Raw genomic sequence first — 21,667 nt, forward strand, 5'->3', positions numbered from 1 at the left:
CTGATTTACAAAAGCGTCAAAATATATGTGTAGGGGCTTCCCTGGTGGCGCAGTGGTTGAGAGTCTGCCTGCCGATGCAGGGGGACACGGGTTCATGCCCCAGTCCGGGAGGATCCCACATGCCGCGGAGCAGCTGGGCCCGTGAGCCATGGCCACTGGGCCTGCGTGTCCGAAGCCTGTGCTCCGCAACGGGAGAGGCCACAACAGTGAGAGGCCCGCATACCGCAAAAAAAAAAGTATATATGTGTAAAACTTATACAAGGAAAACCACAAACATTGGTGAGAAAAATTAGACTTAAAAAATTTGAGAGATATACCATGCTCATGGATCAGAATAACCAATAATGTAAAATGTGGATTTCCCCCAAATTAACTTAGAGATTCAATGTAATTACAATCAAAAGTGCAGTAGGCTTTCTTGTAAAATTTAATAAGCTGACTTTAAATTTGGATATTGAAATAAATTTAAATATGGAAAAATTTAAATGACTTAAATATGGAAATTCAAAGGCCTAGAACAGACAAAACAAGTTTGAAAAAGAAAATGTTGGAGACAAATTGCCTTTAAGACTTACAAAGCTACAGTAGTAGAGACAGTGTTATACTGGCAAAAGGCAGAAATAGAAATCAATGAAACAGAATAGAAAGTCCAGACAATCAAATATGTGGCCAATTGACTTTTAACAAAGATGCCACAGCAGTTCAATGGGTAAAGGATTACCTTTTCAACAAATGGTACTGATACAATTAGTTAACAGTGTGTCCAAAAAATGAACCTCAACACTTTCTTCCCATCATACATAAAATTCCTAAATGAATCATGACCCTAAAAGTAAAAGCTCACACTACAAAACTCCTTAAAGAAAACACAGGAGAAAGTAACATTAAGTTAGGCAAAGATTTCTGAAATAGGACACAGAAAGCACAAACCATAAAAGAAAGAAAGAATCCAAAAAAGAGGGGATACATGTATATGTATAACTGATTCATTTTGCTGTACAGTAGAAACTAACACAACATTGTAAACCAAATATACTCCAACAAAAATTAATTTTAAAAAAAGAAAAAAATTAAAAATATTTGCTCTTTAAAAGACACTGTAAAAATTGAAAAGGCAAGCCATAGACTGGGAGAAAATACTTGGAAAACATGTATCCAATAAAAGACTTGTATCCAGAATATGTAAAAGCTTCTTATAACTCAATGATAACAAGTAAAAAATGGGCAAGAGAATCTGAACACTCACTTCACCAAAGATATACAGGTGACATATAAGCACATGAAAGATGTTCAACATCATTAGTCATTAAGGAATCCAAACTAAAACCAAAATGAGATACCACTACACACCCACTATACTGTCTAAAATTAAGACTGAAAAAATTCAAGTGTTGGAAGGATGTAGAGCAACTAGAACTCTCATACACTTCCTGGTAGGAATGCAAAACAGTACAGCCACTTTAGTAAACAGTTTGGCAGTTTCACTGAGCCCGCGAGCCACAACTACTGAAGCCTGTGCGCCTAGAGCCGGTGCTCCACAACATAAGAAGCCACTGCAATGAGAAGCCCACGCCTGCAAGGAAGAGTAGCCACTGCTCGCTGCAACTAGAGAAAGCCCGTGCACAGCAACGAAGACCCAACACAGCCAAAAATAAATAAATAAAATAAGTAAATTTATTTTAAAAAAAGCTTGTCAGTGACCCACCAATTACAATCCTAGGTATATACCCAAGAGAAATGAAAACATATGCCCACAAAAGGATTTTCATGCCAATGTACACAATGACTATTATAACGGTCCCCCCCCCCCAAAAAAAAAAAAAGGGAAAAACCCAACTGTTCTACTTTGGTGAATGGATAAGCAAATTATAGTTTAGTATAGCCACACAGTGGAATACTACTCAACAATAAAAAGGACCAAACTACTGATAGATGCAAAAATGTAGATAAGCCTCAAAAGCATTATGCTAAGTGAAAGAAGACAGACACAAACTACACACTGAATGATTCCATTTATATGAAATTCTAGAAAAGGCAAAACTATACACACGCACTCACGTGCATGCACACACACACATTGTGACAGAAAGCATGTCAGTGGTTTCCAGGGGACAGTGATAGAAATTAACTGCAAAGGGCATAAGAAAACTTTTTTGGAATGACAGATACATTTTATATCATTATTGTGCTGTTAATAACACCATGTTTACATTTGTCAAAACTCACCAAGTTTTATACTTGAAATTGCTACATTTTATTATATATAGATTGCAGCTAAACAAAGAGGAAATAACAACAAAAGAAATATAAGCAAACACAAATCTGAGAACCATACATTTAGTGGCAAAAAAAAAAAAGGGAAGAAAGAAAAGGAGAAAAGGCTCTAGAATACATGTGCCATTTAATTTGGAGTCTGGTGCCTTATACTATAACCATGCTGCCTTCTTTCTGAGAACGCTTCTCTAAATATCCAGGTGAGAATATTCATCCTCAATCTTTTCCATGGGACACAAAAGATGTGCATGCGAGCACACATGCACACACACTCCCATGGAAGTATTCGACTTAATTCTTGGGAAGATAATCTAACTATATATATACATCCTGCTCTCGCCCACTTAAGGCAACATAACAAAATGAAAGCATCGAGTGGCTTCACTGTAAGGGATATAGTTGAAGTACTTTAAACTCTTAACAATAGATGACTTGGCACACATTTCACAACAGGCTGAGACCCAAACAAATGGAATCACCAGCAGATTCATTTATTAATTCACTCTGAACAAAAATTTACAAAGAACTAATGCTGTCAGATAATGGATAAATGATAAAAATCTGTAGAGTATTCAAGCATTATAAGTTATCAATCTTAAAGAAATTAGGTCAATTAGTAGTTCATGAGCTATAGCTGAGCTAGGGACAAGGTAACACTAATGAAATAACTACAGAATGATAATATAGGTACATAATCAAATGCTAAATTTTGTCATTTTTATAAATGCTGTAAAAGTTCATTCAGGGTACGAATATCAACTGAGTGACTACTCTGTGCAGTGACTACTCTGGGGTTACAAAGGTAAGCAAAAGGAAGACAGGATAGTCCTTGCCCTTGTGGGGCAGGAAGGCAGGCTGACATTAATCAAATAAGCACACAGATTACCATGTAATTACACATTAAGCTAAACTCTATAAGGGAAAAAGGTTTTCTTTTTCTCTTTCCTTCTTCCTTCCTTCCTCCCTCCCTCCCTCTCTTTCTCTTTCTTTCTTTCTTTCCTTCCTTCTTTTTCTCTTTCTTTTTCCTTCTTTCTCTTTCTTTCCTCCCTTCCTTCTTTCTTTCTTCCCTTCCTTCCTGCCTTCCTCCCTCCCTCCCTTCCTGTCTTTCTCCTTTCTCCCTCCCTCCCTCCTTTTCTTTTTTTTTTAAAGAGCAAAACAGAATCCTATGCTCCTGTCTTAACTAATGCAGATCACTCCTCCCTGGTGAGTCTCTTGCCCTGATATTTTTATAACTAAATCTCTACATCCCATTAACACCCAATCTTTCCTGATAGCACCAGTGTTACTTTAATGGGCAAGTCTTCTCTAACTCCTACAAAAATTAAGTCTCTCCTTTTTGCAGTGTGATAGAGAATAATAAAACAGTAAAATTTCTTGAGCACTTATTTTCTCATTTAATCATTACAACAAGCATGAGATACAGTTATTATTATCCCCATTTTAAAGATGAGGAAACTGAAGCTTAGAACAAGAGAGAATTAGGTTACATCTCTAATTAGCTGCAAAGCCAGGAATCAAGCCTGGGTCTTTATAACACAAACACATTCTTTAATTACATTCTTTAAATATCTACCTTAAATTTGAATTGGAAACACTAGTATGAATTCATGACATATTTACTTTCAGAAAAAAAAAAAAGTATGTATTCCTAACTCTGTCTACTGCAAAGGCATGAAAACAATGACCAACTCAACAGCAAAGATCACCTCTTAACACTCAGGTTATGGGTTTCCACATACCATTTCCAAATACACAGAACCTGACATGATTCCAGGTCTGGGGCAAAAATGTACAAGATAAACTTAGAATAAGCTGTCAAACTACAAGGTAAGGAAGTTTCCAAAGCTTTTAAAGCATAATTAATTTCTTTACCATCCCTTTCATTTCAGAAACTAAAAACTGCCCTCAGAATCCAATCTCTCTTTCTTCCTTCTCATCGAAACCCCTAAATTTTGGCCCAAGTAGAGATTATACTCTGCCTTGCAGTAAGTGCAGTCAGGTTCTGGGTGATGGACTCTGACTGGAACTGCCATATAGACGTTTTAGGTCATGTTCACATTAGGCAGCTGCCTGCCCTCCACATTCTTCCCACAGGCTGAAATTCAGTTGTAGTACTGAACTAGGATGTGTTATAAAACCAGTGTCAAGCATTCAGGTAAAGCAGACAGATCAACAAAGGAGAAGGAACATGGGGGCCTAGACAATAGCTTGGAGCAGAGCCACCCTACCTCCCAGACCACCAACCAGTTCTGTCTTTGATGGGAGAGAAAAAGAAATTTTCTTTTTAAGCCACTGTTACTCTTGTCCCAATTACAGAAACTGAACCAGTATCCTAAATCATATACCTTTCCAGAAGCTTTTCACAATCCTTGAAAGTTGAACTAGATGCTTGTCAATTTGTTTTGCTTTGTTGCAGAAAATATGCATTGGAAGAGGCAATTTTTGTGCATTAAAGGCAGGGAAGCACACATTCTAATCAAACCAATGCTAAATGCCTTTGTGATTTAATAAATAGAACGCTGGCACCTCCAGGATCAAGTCCCATTACTCAGATTTGCTTGGATAATGTAGATGGGAAAAAAGCTTCAAATAAAGTTTTAACATTTTCAGTGGAACTGAGTATTTCTTAAACCTACTTCCTCAAATATAATACAGCGTTAGCTCTTACTCATAATGAACAAAAAAAAAAATCCATATAACTAGTATCAGGCCCTTACAGATTCATTTCAGTTTCCTCCTTCCCAATACATGCAGGAATAATTCTAAAACTCAAGATTTAGTCCTTCAACGTCCTTTCTCTCCCTAAGATTCTACCCTTCAACAATCATAATTGTCAGTTATTTTTCTGTTTATTTCCAAGAACAGTTTAAAATCCAAGGATACCCAAACTGAAATTATCTGGTGGAGAAAAGATATGTGAAAGAAATCTGCCTATCCTAGAATTTGCTGCTTGGGATTAGAGAACAACAACACACTCTATTATATCACCTTTATATTTCTGCCTAGTATGAGAGTTCTATTAAAAAGGATGTACTAAATGTCACTGAATTGTTCACTTTAAAATGATTAATTTTATGTTATGTGTATTTCACCTCAACAAAAAAATATAAAAACATTAGCAAAAGCCAAGCCCTTTACCAACCTAGCCAGAGAGAACAAAGAAAGAATAAAGACAAAGATGGAAGTAGGAGAGAAAAGTTAAATAATGATGATGATGATGACTGTAACGAATCAATTCATAAGTCTGACATTCAAAAAGAAAGAATAGAGACATAAGAAGGAAAAGATTGTCAAAGAAATAAGAACATTTCTGAAACTTAAAGGATATGAGTTCCCAAACTGAAAGGGCCTGCCAGGAGCCCAACACAAAGTCTAGTGGCAGTAAGATAAGTTAACAAGTAAAATAATGAACAAAAACTGGGATTACAGTGACAAGAAGAAAGCCCTAAAAGTGCAGAGAAGAAAGTACAACTAAATGCCCAAAAGCTTCACAAGAGGTAGCATTTGATCAGTGTCTCAACAAATACTGAGCAGGTTTTGGGGACTGAAAGGTGGAAAGAGACAGGAACATTCCAAAATTATGGAACAGGCCCTGACAAATAAAAGAGTGTCATGTATTCAAGGAACAATGGGGTCAATTCATTGATGGTGAAGCACTTAAAAGTAGTAAAAACCAAATAAATCATGGAAAGTTGGAATAAAATCATAAAGTGATTTTTATGCCCAGTTAGGGAGTACAGATATCCCAAGGGAGGAAATGAGGGGAAAACGGAGAACACCTAAGTAGCATCAAAACTCAATTAGAGGGCTTCCCTGGTGGCGCAGTGGTTGAGAGTCCGCCTGCCAATGCAGGGGACACGGGTTCACGCCCCGGTCAGGGAAAATCCCACATGCCACGGAGCGGCTAGGCCCATGAGCCATGGCCGCTGAGCCTGCGCGTCCGGAGTCTGTGCTCTGCAACGGGAGAGGCCACAACAGTGAGAGGCCCGCGTACCGCAAAAAAAACTCAATTAGAAAGATAAAGGCAGGTGGGGGTGGGCAAATGGGTGAAGGTGGTCAAAATGTACAAACTTCCAGTTATAAAACAGGTACATCATGGGGATGTCATGTAAAGCATAGCGACTACAGTTAAGAATACTGTATTGGTATATTTGAAAGTTGCTAAGAGAACAGATCTTAAAAGTTCTCATCACAAGAAAAAAAATTTTTTCTATGTATAGTGATCAACGTTCACTAGAGTTACTATAGTGATATATATATGTATATATCTCAATATATAAACATAAAATCATTGTGTTGCATACCCGAAACTAATACAATGTTATATTTCGATATCTCAATTTTTCAAAAAATACATGTGTGTGTGTATGTCTGTGTGTATATATACATATATATGTACACATACATACATACATACACCCAAGAGCAGCGGTGCTCAACACTTTTTACTTTGACACCATCTGAAGGCTTAAAAACTGAGGATCCTGAAGAGCTTTATGTGGGTTATATCTACCTATTGATGTTTTCCATATTAAAAATTAAAAATAATAAAGTTTTTTTAAAAAAGATACAGGTTAGCAAAACAAATCTTAGGAATCTGTTTATAGATGGAAATTTTTACAATACTGATGGATGAAGCCTGAGAATGAATGAAACTGCCCAAGAGGAGCATGTCAAATAAAAAGGAAAAAAATAAATAAATAAATCTAAGATTAAACCAGTCACAAGTGTTAAAGCAACAAACAAATAAATTAAGACAAAGGATTAAAACAGAACAGAAAGCCAGAGGAAAGCCAGGAGAGTATAAATCCAGAAGCCAAGAGAAAACTATATGAAAGAGCATTCAATAGTACTGGCAAAACGTCATGAAAGAGAAAAATTTTAAACCAACAGTTGGATTTGGAAGATGAGGAAGACATTGCTGACCTCATTATGGGTAGAATCAGAAACTAGATTGTAATAGGTTAAGGAGTAAAAAAGAGGTAGGGAAGCGAAGGAGACAGCAGAAACAACTTCTAAATTTGCTGTGAAAGGAAATTAAGAAAGGCACTAGAGAGGGAAATAGATGTATGCAGGTAAAGATACGAGTTTTTCCATTTGTTTTATTTCATTTCTTTAGAATGGCTGAACCAGGGAGGTACTATCTAATTTCAGAACATTTTCAGCACCCAAAAAAGAAACCCCATACCCATTAGCATCTCATCTTATCCCCAACCCCTAGCAACCACTATTTCTGTTTCTATGGAGTTGCTTGTTCTAGACATTTCAAATAAATGGAATCATGCAGTAAGTGGCCTTTTGTGTCTGACTTCTTTCACTTAGCATATTTTCAAGGTTCATCCACACTGCAGTGTATGTCAGAATTTCATTCCTTCTTAAGGGGATCAACACTCCATGTGTATGGATATACCACACTTGTTTATGCATTCATCAGCTGATGAACATTATATTGTTTCTACTTTTTGGCTATTATAAATAATGCTGATATGACATTTTACGTGGTAATGTTTTCATTTCTCTTAGGTGCATATCAGTAGAATTCTGGGGTCACAGAATAACTGTGTAGAACTTCTCGAGGAACTGTCAAACTATTTTCCACAGCAGCTACATTACTTTACACTCCTACCAGCAATGAGAGTTCCAGTTTCTCTACCTTTTCATCAACATTTGCTTTATCCATCTTTTTTATTTTAGCCATTATAGTAGGTATGAAGTGGTATCTCATTGGTTTTGGTTTGCATTTCCATAATGGCTAATGATGGTGAACATCTTTTCACGTGCTTATTGGCCATTTGTATGTCTTCTGTGGAAAAATATCTTTTCAAATCTGTTGCCCTTTTTTTAAATTGGGTTGTCTTTTTATTTTTGTGTCATAAGAGTTCCTTGTATATTCTGGATACTAGGCCCTTATCAGATATGTGATTTGCAAATATTTCCTCCTGTTACTATCTTTTCCTCACAGTATCCTTTGAAGCACAAATGCTTTTAATTTTGATGAAGTCAGATTTATCTAATTTTCCTTTGGTTGCGTTTCTGGTGCCATGTCTAAGAAACCATTGCCTAACTAATCCAAAGTCATCAAAATTTATGCCTATGTTTTTTCTTTCAAGGGTTTTGGCTCTCACATTTAGGCTGCCCACCCATTTTTATTTCATTTTTGTACATGGTGTCAGGTAAGAGTCTAACCTCACTCTCTTGCATGTGGATATTCAGTTGTTCAGTACCTCTGCTTGAAAAGATTATTCTTTCCCCATTAAACTATCTTGTCGCCCTTTTCGAAAATCAATTGACCATAAATGTATGGTTTGTTTCTTGACTCTTGATTTTATCTATTGATCTATATGCCTATCCTTATGCAGTACTGTACTGTTGGTGGTGGTGGGGGGGGGGTTGTTTGTTTGTTTTTTTAAATCACACACTAGCATGTAAAGAGCAATGGACTTGAAGTAAAAATAAACACCAATGGTCAAGTCCCAGCTCTGGCTCTTACTTGGGAATTGGCTATACTACAAAACTCATTTTCCTTACTCTCGCAGAATTAGGAATTAAGTGAGATGTGAAATTACCTTGTAAACAATAAAAGGTAACACAATTAAGTTTTGTACATATTTTAATGATTACGACTGAACCTCATAAATTTTGGCAGCCAGGAATAAAAGTAACATAGTAAGAACCTTTTAAAATCTGTTTCTAAAGAACAGATTTTAAAAACAGTGCCTTGCACATAGTAGGCCCTCAATAAATATTTACTGAGTAAAATTAACTATTTTCCAATTGCTCTGTACTCTATTTTCTATAACTGTTAAGACTGAGGAAACAACTTATAAATTTTAAATCATCAAACTTCAGGTTTTTCCTTTAGCAATTATTTCCTTGGAGGAAAAAAAGTGGGGGGGGTAGTAAATTTCCCTTAGGCTACTTCTAGCTTTTTAATATTATCCAATATTCTACTTAAGAAGGTTCTCCTCATATGATATTTAATAAGGAAAGGAAATTTTAAAATATTAAAGTCAAAGTGAATTCTATAAAATTTAGTAACAACATGATTTATTTAGTTGGTAGTTCCTACAGTTAACTCTATAGTTACAATGTATACCCTTTAAGTTTAGGAGGAAAAAAAAAAAACACCTTTTTTTGGTTCCAGCAGCTTAAGATCAATATTTGTTCAGAGTAAAGAGCAATTATTTGGGAATCAGCAATATGTTTTATCCAAAAAATTTCAAAAGTGAGGTCTTTAACAACTTTATTGAAATATAATTACCTACCATAAAATGCACCCATCTTAAAAAGTGTCCAATCCAAACTATATCCAGTCTCCTGGGATCAACCATTATGGAAAAGAATATTTAAAAACGATAATGTCTCTATGTGTATAAGTGAGACACTTTGCTGTACAGCAGATATTGGCACAGCATTGTAAATCAACTCTACTTCAATTTAAAAAAAAGTGTCCAATCCAATTATTTTTAGTAAATTTACAGAGTTGTACAACTACCACCACCATCCAGTTTTAGACCATTTCCAACACCCTGAAAAGATCACTTGTGCCCATTTGCAGTGAGTCCCCAGTCCATTCCCAGGCAACCACTAATCTATTTTATGGACATTCCATAAAATGTTGTAAAAACTGAATCACACAACATGTGGTCTTTTGCACCTAGCATAATGTTTTGGAGGTTCATCCACACTGTAGCATGTCAATAGTTCATTCATTTTCGTTGCTAAATAATATCCCAAGTTTCTTTATTTTATGTCTGGTATAAAACAACCCACAAAAACAATTTGTGTCCTCTTTTACAAAGAGGTTAAAAAAAAAAGTTACCAAAAATATTTATTCCTTGTATACGCCACACTACTGCCACTATCTTTCTAAAATTCAAATCTGATGGCTTTTTCCTCTGCTAAAATCTCTTCAACAATTACCATCAACCTATAAGGCAAAGTTCAAGCTCCTTGGCAGAGCACACACTGTGAGCCATGTTGATCTGTCCAGTCTCATTCCCTATTGCTTCTTTCTTGAACACTCTGCCAGCAATCAGTTATTGACGTATATATATATGGTTCTCCCATGCTCTCTTCTATCACCTATATGCCTTTGAACTCATCTACTTCACAAATTTGCATTAAGTTTTCAAGTCCAACTTAATACATCATTTCCCAGAGCCAGCCCACTTTCTCAGCAGCTTGTGCTGTAATCAAATTACTTCTTACACCATGCCACAACTGTTTACCTATCTCTCTTACCAAACTCATCCCAGCACCTAACCTTATGTTTGAACATCACTGGTATTCAATAAGTATCTGTTCAATTAAACAATACATTCTGACTACTAATATTCTTCTGCTCACTTCAATAAGGAAGATCAACTGTACTCTAAAAACTGATGGTGAAAGGATCTAACAGAAGTAGTAGAACACAATTGCAAAGTCTAGGGCAGTGGTCTGCAAAACAGGGTATACTCCAGGGGTCAACAAACAATGGCCCTCCAGCCAAATCCAGCCCACAGCTTGTTTCAGTAAATAAATTTTTATTGAAAACAGCCATGCTCATTTGTTTAATATATTGTCTGTGGCTGTTTTTACCCTACAACAGCAGAGTTGAGTAGTTCCAACAGAAACCATATGGGCTGAAAAGCCTAAAATATTTACTATCTGGCCTTTAAAAAGAGTTTGTCAACCCGAAATACATCATGATGCGTGGCGGGGGGAAAGAAAATATCAGAACTCCCTTTTATAAGTTTTTTCATCTCATCTTTTAAAATTCTTACTTTTGTATATGTTTTCTAATATTAATACATTAGTGAATATATAATTTCTAAATGTAAAAATGTACACAAATACATTGCGGATTGTGCATGCCCATATTATTTTTTTACTAATAGTGACTCAATTAAAAAATTTTTAAACAAAAACCTAGTAAGTCTTATTATGATAGACAAGTTTTAGAGTTTATTGAAAATTTAGCAATCAAGATTATTATATGAACAATTAGGTTCTGTAAGTACTTCAAAGGACAAGAGAAAGAGGCCTAGAATTAAATATTTTCCAAACCAAAATGCTCAAAACATCTCTAAAGAATCTTTTATGGGGTTAAAAATGTTACTCAAATGATGCAGGTAGTACTAATTCTTCAAGTTGAATGCAACCAAATATGTGTTACATAAATCCAAACTGCTTCAAAAGTGGCTGTTTTTTAAAAAAATCAGTGTAACAGACAAATCAAATGCCAATTTGCCCTTCCAAGCCCTGAAGCCCAATTGCCTGATATATAATCAATATATGATAACCATATAAACTAAGAGAATACTTCACTACATTTTTTTTAATCCATGGGTATTTAACATAATGCAATTTTGTAACTAAAGTGTTCCTTAGTTGTGATAGTAGGCTGTTTCCATTTACGACAACAGATACTAACCTAAGGTTCTGAAGGGCCCAGGAAATACCAAATTCCTCCCTTTACAGATCTTAAGGTTAGGAAGGTGGTTTCTAATAAGTCAAAAGTTGAGGTCTGATCACCATCCTCAACAAATTTATAAACTAAATTTACCAACTGAACCTGGATTTATCAGGTTAGGGTTGTCATTCTGTGTTGAATCATATTCTCCAACGAATAGTAACAGCCCCCAGAGAGAACTACACTCTACTCTGCTCACCTTTAAGGCTCTTTCTGAGGCCTTCCGAGATGACTAGCATCAGACTTTTGAGGAAGGCTAGCCATTAGACAAGGCTTTTCCCCACGATCTGACTGCTTGAAGTGACATCCAGGATCAGGTCGATCCTGTATCCAGGAATCATGACCCTCCCTGAGGCACCAGTCATCATGAGACAGTCAGTGCACTTTGGCACTTCTTGAAAACCACTGGACTGCTCCTTTAGCTGAAAGGAAAAAAAACATCAAAACCACAACAAACAAAACAAAGGGGGAAAAATCAGTAATTCAACCTGAAAAGACAGAGCGTGGGGAAAAATATACCAAAACAGCCTTGTCTAGATCAAAATGTAGCCTTGCCTTGATGTAAAGATCATAGTTTCAGTATCGTTCCAGTCAATGCACGTTTATTCCTAATACGCAAACATAAAGAACTGTAAATCTATTGTATTACATCTGAAAAGAACAATTCAAGGTGGAAGTTATATAAAATAGCTATTTATGGAACACAGCTAAATAATATAATGAAGGTATTTATAAAAGACTAACAGCCTCAGGCTTAGGTGAGTGTGCTCCATCAGGAGACCAAGTACTCAGCTTTTTCATGCTCTCAAATTGTAATCTGACTTAGAGAGGCATGAAATACACCTAACATACTGACTTGATCTGAGTTTAATTGGCAGAAACTGCCAATGCAGTCAAAGCCCATCTTAAATTACATACTATTGAACAGAAAAGGAATTAAGCTTCCATCCTCTTTAAATGACTTGACACTACTACCCCCTGAAACACAATGCTCTTGTCCTAGCATTCTGACTATCAATGTTCATGCTTGTTTAAAATAAGCACTTGAAGATGTTTACATTATGGCCTTAAACAAAACAACTTAAAGATCTGATAAATAAATGATAAGATGACAACGATTATTTATTTAATCTGCTTCAAAATAAAAATTCTGTCAGAACCCAGAGATAAAATTCTGCTTACTTCTCTGTTTTTAAATACAAAATACTTTTCCTAAGACATAATGTTAAAGGGCAAGAAAAAGTCTTTAAGTTTACTGTTTAAAAAGTTGGCTCATAACTCCTTTAATACATTTGTACCCTAAAGTTAATGATACTTGATCAAACAATTATTTTATATTCTTTTCTACTACTTATCCAATATCCCCATCTCAGTCACCACTACCAATAATATCCACACATAGATTCCCAAGTTGAAAACCTCAAAATACTACTAAAACCGTGGGTTTTGTTTTTTTACTTGTCTGAGAATATGATTAAAGCTAGAGACCTCTGTCCCCCAGAAAACCGTGCATATATATCTAGACAATGTCTGGATAACATTTCAGGGAATTTACAGAACCCTCTAAAGCCCAAGCAGGGACCCTGGGTTCAGAACCCTGTCAGACACTTTGCTTTTTTCTTCTCCCTTACTGTCCTTGAGGACCTGCCTAACCTATGAAAACCTATGAATCTCTCAGACTTCTGCCTCCCTGTCCGGCGCTGGCTTAGTTTTAGCACACCCCATGTTTTTCCTGGGTTGTTGCAGGTAGTCTGCTAATTCTTCCCAGTTTACCATCCTTCAAATCTATCTTCTTTCACGTTCTAGCAAAGTACACTCACTAAAATGCAAATCTGATCGTGTGACTCATCTGCTTAATATCTTCAATATCTCCTCTGCAAATGTTAACAGAACGATGTCCAGTCTCCTTAGGATGGTTTCATCTGGCCTCTACCTACACTTCAAGCATCCACTTCTCTCCACTTCTCCTACCTACACTGACCATATTCCACTCATAGAATTTATAGCCTCCCAATATACTGTTCTCATGCCTTCCTACTTATATATATACACTGTTCCCTCTTCCTGAAATGTCACGGCTCAATTCCTTACTCATTCCTCAAAACTTAGCTTCTCTCATTATTTCTGCCATGAGATTTATCTTAGAGTGTTAAAAATGCTTATTTACTTTCCTATCTTGAAAGACAATATGTTTTCTAGGGGGCAAAAGCCTTGCTTAATTCCATCTTTGTGTCCCCAGTACCTAGAATATAGCAGTACTAAATATAAATGTATGGTGTGCCACGATTCTTGTACACAACCAAAGTCACTATGCAGCACAAGAAAAATCATTGCTGAATTAATCTAAAATGTACTTTAAGCATTCAAAATTGGAACAGTTCATTATGGAAGGGTATTTTAGCAGCAACTCTCTAGAAAGCAAAAATTAAGTGTAACTATCACCAATTCTATGCACATATAAACTTAAAAAAAAATAATGCTAGTTATGAACATCCAAATCAGGAATTAAAGCGTAGTAAGGGTAAGAGAAAAACTACGTAGTCCTTTCGATAAAAACTCCTAAGACAGATATAGCAAGCACATGACAGATAATATAAATTAATTACTCCCCCTTTTTTACCCTCTTCTCCTCTACCCTATTCTCATTCTCAGGGTCTAAGAGTCCTCTTCAACACAGCATACCATATGCAGTAACTAAAGACTGGCTGCAGTTGATATAGAAGTTAATATCTGAGGGCTATCCAATAAGTGATTCTAAGTCATATCAAACACAATAAAAAAAAAATTCACAGAAGACCTATTCCATATCCCTTGGACACCCAATTCCCAAGTTTAACAATTCTAAAGGTCAAGAATTAATTTTTATCTTAAACAAAACATACTGCTGTTACTCCAATAAAGATGTAAAAAAAAAAAAACATATTGCTGGCCATGTACATCAAAAACAGTTTTATCTTGTTTTGTTAAAGCTGTTTATTTTCACAAGTATTTTTTGTAGTTTTAAAAAATATATATTTGTAGTTATGTTCTAAAACTATGGTTTCTAGCCATAGTTGATTCTGATGCATAGTTTCTGTGTATCAAAATCAACTTGGACACATCCAAAAATACAGATTCCCAGGTCCCTGTCCAGATCAATGGAAGCAAAATTTCCAGAATTAGAGCTGAGGCATGTATATTTTATAAAACACTTAGGTGATTCTGATGCAGTCATTTGAAAACTACTTTTCTAAATATCAGTAGTTTATATATGTAAGAGCTAGAATCAGAAGAATAATAGAAACATCTCTAAATGAAATTTTTCTTACATGTATAGTATCTCTTATTGCTTATTGGTTCTGACAGGCTAATAAATGCAGGGTGAAGTTGCTTCACCCTCTGAAATAAAAACTATTTTGATATATCTTAACACGGAATTCTAGATAATAGTTGAGTAACTGTAGCCATACAGCTTCACTAAAGAATGATCAGCCAGCATTTCCTTTTAATTATTCTATTACAGTGTCTGTCTAGAGGCAATCCTTAAGAGTTTTTCTTTCCACATGACCTTGAAAAAAGGTTCTTTCAAAAAGAGTACTGCAAATGTGGACTGCTGAAAATTCACTACAGGTATTAAATATATCATCAACTTCTTTTAATTATGCATTTTTATTATAATTACATATTTTCAAATAATAATAATTGTAGATATTATACATTTCTATAGCACACCAGAAGTAAGGGGTTGAGAGAACACAGCCAAAAATATGGGTAAAAAAGAAAATGCAGGGCTTCCCTGGTGGCGCAGTGGTTGAGAATCTGCCTGCTAATGCAGGGGACACGGGTTTGAGCCCTGGTCTGGGAAGATCCCACATGCTGCGGAGCAACTGGGCCCGTGAGCCACAATTACTGAGCCTGTGCGTCTGGAGCCTGTGCTCCGCAACAAGAGAGGCCGCGATAGTGAGAGGCCCGCGCATCGCGATGAAGAGCAGCCTCCGCTTGCCACAACTAGAAAAAGCCCTCGCACAGAAACGAAGACCCAACACAGCCATAAATAAATAAATAAATAAATAAATTTAAATCATATGGGCTTCTAAGAAGACCTCGGCTTAAAAAGAAAAAAAAAGAAAATGCAAATGATCTAAATCCAACAAATTCTTAGTAAATGTTCTTGGAAAGTTGAATTGATAGAGACTAACATATTTATATAGTAATGTTACACATATGTTTAGAACATTTGAATCACAAATCAGTAAGACAGGAGCTAATCTTGATAATGAAAACTCAGAAACGAATTTACACACAGATCTGTTTAATATAGTCTATCATACTACAATGACATCCCTCAAGATTCCTTAGAAGTCTTTTTGAAAAAGAAAAAAATAAAGACAAAATTCCCCAAAATTCTAAGTGTACTGGGAAACAACAATTTTAAATGTGTTTAAAAATCTTTGTAGACACAATTAAAATAGTTTTGACAGCTTACGGCACATATTTTTGGTGACTTTAGTGAAATACAAATATTTTATGGTGGTGGGGAGATGGGATTTCTGAATTATTTCAGATAGTAGAAACAGATTTAAAAATTCTGGATTGTCTTTTAATCAGTATATATATCATGAAGAGTTAAATACAAACTGTAATTATAGATCCTAATTACAGATTATCCTTACAAAAGATAAAACCATTAAACATTGACCAAAATGATCCAGAAAAATCACTAATACCAGTCCACATCTCAAAGACTGATGGGACTTCTGCATCAACTTTTGAGAACTGACAAGTTAAAAGATAAGACCCCAAACTATAGCCACTTGAACACACAGTTGAGGTTACTCAGACATTTCTCTTTCTACAAACATGTACACTTTCTGAACATCTTCCAAGCAGTTATGAAGGTAGCTGTCCTAGTTTGTCTTAAAAAGCTGGGAAAGCTCATAAGGCAAAAATTTTAATGCCAAAAGCCAACAGGATTTTTATGACTGCAAATATCTTCTCTAAAATGTTAGCCTCCAGGGCAATCATAACTGATCAAGAGATGCAGAAAGAGTCTTCAGCAAATCTCAATATTTGAAAGATAACACTACTATTAGCACTTTCAAGGAAGAGAAAACTAACTGCTACATGATCCTGGAATGTCATTCATCACCAAGAAGGTACTGGCAGGATTTCTTCTGACTACTTTATTGAGCAATATAGTTAGCCATGTGTTCCTGGAATCATAGCACAGAATAGTTTTCCACTGCAAAAGAGTACCAGAGAAGATCTTTGCAAGCAATAAAAACCAGAAAAAAATTTTTTTCTATAACTCCAATTAAAATTTAGTGATTCTACCAAAACATCTGATACATTAGTAACATAACATGATAAATGGTATTATGAGTATATGACCACAAGTATGTTTATCAACACCAAAGATAAAAAAAAAAAACACCAAAGATAACTATTATGGCAATAAGAAATATAAATTTCTTGTGTATCAGAATTCAAAGTCCCATCTAACTCAGAGCTCATAAGTGAAAATACGACAAACAACCAGTTTTACCAAATAGCTACATTTAAAAAGAAAAAAAGTCAAAAAATACACACATACTCTTCCATCACAAGCAGTCATCAAAAGTCCTACAGAGTTATCCAAAAAACACTACACTAGAAACACACTCATGAACAATTCCGACAATGGCCTGGACTTTTATTAAAAGGCCAAAAAAGATCATTAAAATTATAAATTAAGGTAAAATGATTTTATACAGCTCAGGATTTTTGTCCATAATACACACTGTTTCTCTTGTAATTGCTAACATACTGCTAAATGATGAACCGTCACAGAGGAAATGGTATCCCTACATTACTTTGACAAACAAGTTATAAGTAATTAGATCATTCTGGCCTGTACAAATTTAGCCAGGTCAGGAGGCGGTATGGCACCAAGTTTTTCCATTAACTATTTTCTACACTCAAAACAACTTTGTACCAGGTTTCTCTATAACTTTCACAGATATAATCTATGAGCCACATCCTATACCAAATCATCCACAAGATCCTTGCATTTAATCAACATTAAAATGACTATAAAAATTCACATTACACAGGATTTGACATATGTACAAGATAGGTAATATTAACCCTCCCCTCCCTCTTTAGCACTCCCATACACCTAGTAGGCATCTCTAGTTTATCATTCATAAAACCACTTAATAGGCTATCCTCCCCCATAAGACTGTGAACTTAAGAACCAGAAATCCACCCTATTCATCTCTGTTATCTTCACTGACTAGAAATGCCCAGGTCATAATAGTCATTCAAGGGACACTGAGTGAATAAGAACATAATACCTACGTCACAAATGTACAGGAAACGGAAGTAGACAAACAGGAAATCAGGTAAATAGAAGGTAAATTTCCAGAACATACAATAATAGAATCAAACACAAAGACTGCAGATAGCATCAGGGAAAAGGCACTGGGTCTTGAGGGGCTGGGATGTCTTTAGAATTTAGATCAATTCTAATCCAGAATTTGGCAATAATAAATGTTATAACCTTCAGCAAATCACTTTGCCTCCCTGGATCTCAATTTCCCCATTTGTAAAATAAAAAGTAATACTAGATGAGCTCCATGTTTCCTTATATGCCATAAGGATGATTTCAAAGCAGCAGGAAAACTTATTCCTGAAAAATAGCACTGGCAGAACAGATAAAATACACTATGTGAGATAATATAACTCGTAAGCAAAGGGTATTGTATGGGTGGGATGCACAACTCCATAAACAGTAACAGGTCACATTAATAGCAGTCACAGGTAATCAAGAATTATACACATACCTAATGTGGAAATCATCAACACAATCACTCATTCAATAAATCTTTAAAAAGAATCAAGTTTTGCCAAAGGCAAACGTTACGAGAACTGAAGAGAAAGAGCCAAAGGGAACATTCTGCTTGTTATCTCCTAGTAGAAATTACAACAATACAGATCACATGTATCACACACATGCATACACACATACACACACAAACACAAAAGCAAACAAAAAAGCACCTTTATGCTTTTTATAAATTGATAATTCTCCTCAAAACGAATAACATAATTTAATTACTTGGACTAGAAGAGACCAGCATCCCAGCAATCCCACTACTGTGCATATACCCAGAGAAAACCATAATTCAAAAACACACATGCACCCCAATGTTCAATGCAGCAACCTAAATGCCCATCGACAGACGAATGGATAAAGAAGATGTGGTACATATATACAACGGAGTATTACTCAGCCATAAAAAGGAATGAAATTGAGTTATTTTTAGAGACGTGGATGGACCTAGAGACTGTCATACAGAGTGAAGTAAGTCAGAAAGAGAAAAACAAATACCATATATTAACACATATATATGTGGAATCTAGAAAAATGTTACAGATGAACCGATCTGCAAGGCAGAAATTGAGACACAGACGTAGAGAACAAACATATGGGCACCAAGGGAGGGAAAGTGTGGGGGGGGATGGTGGTGGATGAATTGGGAGATTGGGATTGACATATATATATACTAATATGTATAAAATAGGTAACTAATAAGAACCTGCTGTATAAAAAAATAAATAAATTTTTTTAAAAATTAAGTTTCCACAATATACACATATAGGGTACATCCTCTGGCCCACAAAATGAGTCTTGTTGGAACATTAAGAACTAAACATGCCGATGATCGAAGAAACTCCTAAACTTGAAACCCAACACAACTCAGAGACCTATGTTCCAACCGCATATCCAAAATAAACCTCTGCCTTATAACAAATGACTTCCACCTCAGATAAGAAGTAGCAGTGATAAATTTTGATCTTGATGACTACCAGACTCAATACAACAATATTTATAATCAATATTTTTAAAATATAAGCTCTGTTCTCAGAACTATGCTAAATATTGTAGAAGATATAAGAGAACTAAAAGGTAAGCTCCTGGCCCACAGGAAAGTCTTCCCAACTTTACTAGCAAGGAGTTTTAGGTTATTATAAACACATAGGTCTATTTCTCCAATATCTTTCCCAAGGACCTAGGAAGAAAGGTGAGCAATTCCAACATCCATGTATATTTCAAGATATGTTTTTAAAGCTAGAGGAGGTCCTACAAAACAAATATTACAAACAAACCAGATCCAGATATATGGGAACAAAATATACTGTACCCCAAAGGGCATTTCTACAAAGGTGGTAAGACCAGAGCACCTTGAATGGATAATCTCACATGTAGGAATATAAATATAAATATAAATGTAAATATAAATGAGAAATACCTTTGAAGTCATCATAACTACAAAACTAAATCATTAGTATTTCTGACCTGATTATTGATATCTCAATCTTTCTCTCAGTCAAATGTTTCAAAAGGAAGGTAAAGTGGGAAAAATCAGTTTGAGAGCTTCAAATTTAAAGTTAAGCAACATATTGATTGTTCATGTATATAATCAATGTCCATCTGTTCCTGATAGTGGCAGGATATAATTGGCTATACACATAAACTACGTTTAAGAAAGCCCCAAAATCCGTTAAGTTCAGCTATGGAGTGTTCCAAGGCTACTAATTATGTATAGACTATAAATTATTTAATTATGAATTTTAATCTACCTAAATTTTTCAACTGTTTCTCTATGAATTATATCCTAAACTCCCTTCAACGTCAACTGCTCAAACAAAATAATTCTGGCTCTTTTCCCCTCAAGTCAAGATCAGGCAATAACAATTCTTTACTAGTTCCAATGCTTCATGATAGAACAATACAGTTGTTCTTTTCATTACAGCCTACCAAGCACTTTCATATACATTATTTCATTTCAGTCTTCCAACAGCCCTATGAGGTAAGGCAAGAATTATCACCTTTATTTCACGAACAAGGATAGAAATTTAGGGAAGCTAGGTAACTGATACAAAGTTCACTGCTAGAAAGTAGTTGAACAATGACTAGAACCCACGTGTCCTGACTCCATATCCAGTTTGCATTCCACAATGTCACACAAATGAAAGTATTTCTAAAAATTACTGAACTTAAAGACTACACTCTTCCTACTTAATCAAACCGTGTGTAAATACAGTGAGAATTAAAATTAAGATTCTAAATCAAATGCAAGCAGTAAAGAGAGTAGCCTAACCCATCTCCTTTCTACAACAACCTATTTTAATAAACGAAATGTTCAAAAGCAATGTTCAGGGACTTCCCTGGTGGTCCAGTGGTAAAGAATCTGCCTTGCAATGCAGGGGACACAGGTTCAATCCCTGATCAGGGAACTAAGATCCCACATGCTGAGGGGCAACTAAGCCCATGTGCCACAACTACTGAGCTCATGCACTTCAACTAGAGCCTGCGTGCCGCAAACTACAGAGCCCACACGCCCTGGAGCCTGTGCACCACAACTAGAGAAGAGAAAACCCACACGCCACAACTCGAGAGAAGCCTGCACACCACAACAAAGAGCCCACGCGCCGCAACGAAAGATCCCGCATGCCTCAACAACAAAAAAAAGAGCAGTTCAAATTCTAAACTAAAAACAGCTTAAAGTTAAAATAAACCTCTTGCACTCACCCTATCACATCACACACAACCAACTCTGCACAATGCATGCTAGTAGAGAATACGTGAAGTTAGCTGTAAATTATTTATATGGTATTTGACTTAGAATTAAAATCCTCAAACACCTTCACTTTTCCTAGTTTTAACCTCCTCTTGGCTTGGCTGTACTCTAGTCTAGGAGTCTCCATAGTGCAGTACATATGACAAACCACTGAAATATGGAAAGAAATTATTAGAATGCTGTCTCCATTTTTTTAGCCTGAAAATAAGAATTCATTTTACTAAATTTAATATATGAACTGACACTGTGACCCTCACATAAACTCAAAAATACATATATAATTGAGATGGGTGGTAGGCTCCAAAATTTTTCACAGAAGGGATTCCTATTC

The 21,667-nt window shown here is 35.6% G+C and overlaps 1 protein-coding gene across 3 annotated transcripts in view; it reads right to left on the reverse strand.

The window, feature by feature from the left end:
* Positions 1–21,667, reverse strand: part of INTS6 (integrator complex subunit 6) — a 90,690-nt gene that overhangs the window by 44,481 nt on the left and 24,542 nt on the right. The window contains exon 1 of one of the 3 annotated variants that reach the window (XM_033436903.2): positions 11,931–12,071. The exons of the other annotated variants lie outside the window; for them this stretch is intronic. The gene's annotated coding sequence lies outside the window, so the exon portion shown is untranslated. Of the gene's footprint in view, positions 1–11,930; positions 12,072–21,667 lie in introns of those variants that run through there. 3 annotated transcript variants of the gene reach the window in all.

The sequence above is a fragment of the Orcinus orca genome, chromosome 18, assembly GCF_937001465.1.
Source record: "Orcinus orca chromosome 18, mOrcOrc1.1, whole genome shotgun sequence".
NCBI lineage: Eukaryota > Metazoa > Chordata > Mammalia > Artiodactyla > Delphinidae > Orcinus > Orcinus orca.